Genomic DNA, 6,127 nt, shown 5'->3' on the forward strand with positions numbered 1-6,127 from the left:
AATAAAACCGACTTCAAAACCACAAACACTAAAAAGTAAAAAATAACTTTTGTTTAGCTACACTTGTAATGTGCCTAGGTATGAAGTCGAGCGAGCATATTAAAACAAAATTAGAAATTTAGTCGGTTTTATTTTTCTTTTGAAATTTTTTTATTCCACAATTTTTAGTTGCCCCACTGTACTACAATATGCTATGCCCAGTTAAAATCCTACTGTTTACTAAGCTATTACACTGATCGTGAGCAATTTGCTCCTATCCATTGAGGAGTTCTGTTCTCCATCTCCGAAGATATTCATCAGATCTTCACCAAATTTATATGGGACCACCTGCACAGTATACCCTTTCAAACAAAAAAAAATATCCAAATCGGTCCAGGGGTCTTTGAGAAATCGGGGAACATACATAAAAAAAAGATTCCGACGAATTGTGAACCTCCTCCTTAAAAAGTTCTGCAAATGGTATAAAATTGATAATATTATGCCGTGGCTTTCTATGTAATATTAGTATTGGAGTAAGTAACTAGGTATACCACTTAAAAGTCCATGATGCCTATAGGTACTTACTAGGTATCTAGGTTGTGTCTAATAATATCACACTAATATTATAAAGGCGAAAGTTTGTATGTGTGTGTGTGTGTGTGTGTGTGTGTGTGTGTGTGTGTGTGTGTGTGTGTGTGTGTGTGGGTGTGTGTGTGTGTGTGTGTGTGTTTGTTACTCCTTCACGCAAAAACTACTGGACGGATTTGGCTGAAATTTGGAATGGAGATAGATAATATCCTGGATTAGCACATAGGCTACGTTTTATCCCGGAAAATCAAAGAGTTCCCACGGGATTTCAAAAAACCTAAATCCACGAGGGCGAAGTCGCGGGCATCGGCTAGTAGATAATAAAAATAATATCAAGCCTTACTTGTGTAGGTAGTTAGGTACCTACTTATAAAAAGTAACATCGAATATAAGTTTTCTAAAGAAGTTTCACTAAAAGTTTCCTAAGAAACACTTATTGAAAAAGTATTTCAGGTTAAAAGAACTACGCACTAAAAGCGAGCGAGGTCTGAGTGAGCTACGATTCTTTTGTGGTCGCATAAATAAACGTAATGAGCCCATAAATCCAACATGAAAGACCTCTATGCGTCTCTGTTAACCCTTGTAAACAGTGTTGTCCCAAGTTCGTCAGAAATATTATGAAGTTGACATGGTATTCTAATCCTACATGAAAAAAAAATTATTTTTTTAAAGACAGCAAAAGTACAATATCCTTATAGGTATACAGAAAAATATATTGGAAGGTGAATATTCTCGAAAGTCGTACAAATAATAATACAGAATAGAATAGGTACATAACTGGAACAAGTGTAAATTAAAAATTTATAACACCTCTAACAAGTGAAGGTTACGATTTTCTTAGATTATAGCTCAGAACACTCTCGATCAAGCCACCTTTCAAACAAAAAAAAAAAAACTAAATTAAATCGGTTCATTAGTTTAGGAGCTACGATGCCACAGACAGATACACAGATGCACACGTCAAACTTATAACACCCCTCTTTTTGGGTCGGGGGTTAAAAATAGGTAAGATTTTGTTTTTCCCACGAAACAGCTGCTAGGTAGGTATTTACTACCGATGATTTAGATTCTGAAAAGCGAAGGCAAATTGTTTCAGCAGTTGTTTGTAATGTACCAATTTCTAACTGCAGCCTGTATAGATACCTACTTTTGCCTACATAATATTATATGGTCGTTCAAGAAGTTTGGGTATCATAGAACTTGAAACCTTCTTTAATAGCACATTCATCGATGGACATCATGGTCACATGGAATGGAAATCCTAGAGTTCCTTCTTGGTGTATGTAAAGGTGCCTACACTGTGTAAGACCCAGGTTTTTATAGCAAAACAAGCTCTATTTGTTTAGTTACTACGTTTTAAATTACATAAGCGAGTTACATTGCGGCGACCGTGTGGAAGGAAGACTGCTATAATTGATTGATAGTAAAAAACTGGAAAATACGATGCATACAGCGATTTTTTCATGTAGGTAGGTACCTATAATAATTGAAGCGCGTTAGATGCATCGATGTATATGGATTAGCCTTTCCCATACAATTCCGTCCGCAAGAATACTCTTGAATCTTACGTCATCGTCATTGACAAAGTCAAGAGACTTTTGCAAATTCTATTGATTTTTTGAGCGCGTTTTTTATCTTCGAAGGGCCCATCCATATACATCGATGGTTAGATGCAACTAAAACGTGTTGCGATCGCGATGTAGTACCTACACCTTGTGTAATTTTACGTACCGTCGCGTTATCATTTTCTAGCTTTGTCGATGTGCGTCCGTAAAACGCGCGTTAACTGCGCGTGAAAATATCGTCATGTGCACAACACATACTTGGTAGGTATACCGTATAGTGCCACTATAGTGCTAATGTGACGCTTATTTTCTTTATTTCAGACAATCTGTTTAGTTGCGTGAATTATATTTCTAATATAAAGGAAAATGAGAAAAATTCGCGGCAAGGAAATGAAAAAACATACAAATAATGTCTTGACAAAACATTTTTCCTTATAGTTGATGAAAAAAACGTGATTTTCATAAAATGCTTCTGGTCACGTGCGGGAGACAAACTGTCCTGTTTATTTTGCTCTCTAATAAACCTTCCTAGCAAAGGCTCAATTGGAAGGGTCTCCCATTAGTCTAGGAGTCAGTGATGTAAACCGTCGCGGGATATTATTTTTATGATTTCAGTTTGATACCAATTTCATTAAAATTTAGGTAGGTCTTATCTTATACATATACCTATCACCAACTACTTACCTCTATGTAATACGCGCTAAATGGATTTTTCTAAAGATTTTTCCGAGCCTGAATTTTTTTCTTCGAAATGACTCGTCTAGTTTGTAGAAATTAAAAGTCATTGTCAATCAGTTTTCAAATAAGTATACCTAATAGATATGTACCTGCATTGATCGAGTGAAATGGAAAGAAACTGCAAAAGAAAAATTAAGTTCCTTTTGAACTGAGTCCAGACATTTACGGTTAGAAAACTAGGGCAAAGTAGCAACAATACCGATCCTTGATGGTGAGATAAAAGGCAGATGGGAAATTACAAAAGCGCCCGTCGTACGTACCCTGCCCGCGTAGCTAAGTACTTTACCAATTTACTTGTTCATTTGAACCGCTCTAGAGAGAAAGAAAAACAAGTTTTTGTTATTGCAAGTAGGTATAGGTACCTACTCGTACCTTCCGCGTTTTGGTAATTTTGTTCCTTGTACTTGTACTGTGTAAACAACAAGTTGAAATTCCATTTCCCTGAATTTTCTTTAAAGCTTAATTAATAATTTATTTTATGTGAATTGGCATTTGGCAGAGTTCACAAACCTTCGAGAACAATATGGAGAACTCTCAGGCATGCAGCTGGTCGATTGCGGAAAAACTGCATCAATCATTATAAGTAACATCTCAATCATGATTGGCTGAATTTATGGTGATCTTGTTGTAACAAAGCATTATAGCCAATAGTAAGCGAGCATCAACCAATCAAAAGTGATTGCGCTCGTGACATTGCAGCTATCATTTTACTGTCATCGAGCAGCTTGTTTCCTCACAATGTTTTCCTTCAACGTTAAAATAAGTGACATTTAATTGCTTAAAATGCACTTATCTCCGAAAAGTTAGAGGTGCGTGCCCGGGATCGAACCCCCAACTTCCACTAGGTTGTCGCTGCTTATTATAATATTGGTAAGAATTAAAAATAAACACCTCCTAAATAAAGTTTCTTTTAGGAATGGTAAATTATCTAGTTCAACCAAGCGTTACTATCATGGGTTTATTATATCATGAAAACTTCACTTGGTTAATTGAATCTCACAATAATTTATGTTGTACAGTGACTGTGTAGCAGACTCATAAGCGGAAATCAAAATTACTTTACAACAGTATTATCAAACAGATCACGTACACCCTAAAGAACGTACAACGAATACAAATATATTCAATTACCATAAAATCTCTTTTTTTTCGATTTTATTTAAACGGATTTCGCTGAATATTGAATTAGTCTGGCTACTGAACCTAACTTGTGATTTCGTTTTATGATGTTAACACCAACATATTTTATTCTGTGTATAGGTTGTGAAAACATTAATTTTACAAATTATATCTAATGTCGGGCCTAAAGAGATTAATGTCTAATAAATCCTTTGATAAGTAAACAAAGGTTCTTTTTGATAGATAAAGCTAACTTGGATTTTTATTTATTTTCTTCATCAAAAGTTAACCCTCGACTGAGATCTCAGGGAGTAAGTGATAACTGATAATGCACTAAGATGGAATTAATTAATTTGAAAGTCTATGCGTTTTATCAAATCTCGTATAGGAAAGAAAATACTTAAGTATTCATAATCTTAGGCCAATTTTATTAGACATTCTCCCGTAGAATGCTAACAACGTGGTAACGATGGCATGTCGTGGCCATTATTTAGCTTCCGTTGTATCGTGTCACGAACATTTGCGCCGACACTGGGGCACTCGATAACTCAGCTTTTAGGATACGTTTAGGCAATAGACATGCCTGCTAACATATTGTTATACTAGGACCAAATTGGAATATACTGGATTTACATTAACTAGGTATGCCGATACGTTGTGGTAAAAAAAAAAAAAAAAAAAAAGGTTTAGTTTAATTACTCTTGGAAAATCTATCGACGTAAGTATCGGGATATCTATTTCGATTATACAAATTGGTATCTCATAATTTATACAAACAGGTAGCACACAAAGTATCAACTTAAGATAACCTAGATACTTAGGTACATAAGTACGTTGAAGAAGTGTTAACCAAATAAGGCAACAATGTAATAATAAAAACTGTTTACTTAGAGCTATTTAGGTAAATCCATGTAGGTACATGGAATCCAGTTTCATCCACGAAGTATTTGCATTTGTTAATAAAATAATAATTAAGCCATCAGCACCATTGGATCTACTTGAATTTTGATAACAGATGGGTAAAGATCGATCTTATGTCTTAGATTTACTATAGCGTAGGCGTAAAATATCATTCAACTATTTTCCATGAAAGTGGCCACTTATAAAATAAATATAATATTGTTAAGGATTGGTCTCTGCTGCGCTCCAACGTAGTGGAAACCAATCCTTAGTCTAAGTTCCAGCTTCCACTTTCTTTATCGCTTCATAATGAAGCAAAACAAAGTATGAGAGCACTTTTTCCGCAAGACGAAATTTCGCTCGTTACATTGGTGCTGCATAGTGCTACACTTTATCTAATTCTCTGAAGAACTTTCATAATAAAACTCGCATTAACCAAAAGTTTATTCAAAATGCAACAAAGTTCTATTCTTTAAAGTCACGTAGCTAAAGTTTAAATTTCAACTTGCAAGATATTCTCCAACTAAATATTATCTTAAGTTATTTCACCTTGGTTATTATCTGATCTAGGAGCTTCTAATCTTCACCCTTACTTATTTAAATCTATGCTTAGGTATATTATAAAGAGGTAAAAGTTAGTTTGTATGTAAGAAGTAGTCTCCGTTGCTGATGATTTGATTCTCAAATTTTTTTAACTGATACAGAGGAGAGCTACTTTATTCCCGATTACGATATATCTATAAATCATATCTATTCACCAGAATAACTTACAAAAACCAAAGGCTAGGGGTGACATGCCGTCAACATACCAATTAGAATGCCAGTAAGTAGGTATTATGTTCTCATAAAATGTGATTAGTTCAACAGGTCAATCTATCTTGTATCATTATTACATAATAAACGTTCTACTACCTAATGCCTCGTCTGTGCTAATGCCACCAATAATATAATTAATCTATAGGTGATACGGTGATAATGTGGTATGTCTGTGGTGACCAAAGTCTAATCTACCACAGATAATATAATCACAACAGCATAAGACGACAATAGAGCTCATCAATACAAGTGCAGTATCTATCGAGAACATAATATGTAAATTAGACTGGCCGTTTGAGGCTTCGTTACACCCTTTGAGGCTTTGACGCGTTAGTGCTCACAAACGTACAGGCTGTATTATGTGAATTAATTCAACCGGCAATGGTGTATGAACTCTCACAAACAATGAAACGCTTAATTAA

Source organism: Maniola jurtina, chromosome 7 (assembly GCF_905333055.1).
Source record: "Maniola jurtina chromosome 7, ilManJurt1.1, whole genome shotgun sequence".
NCBI lineage: Eukaryota > Metazoa > Arthropoda > Insecta > Lepidoptera > Nymphalidae > Maniola > Maniola jurtina.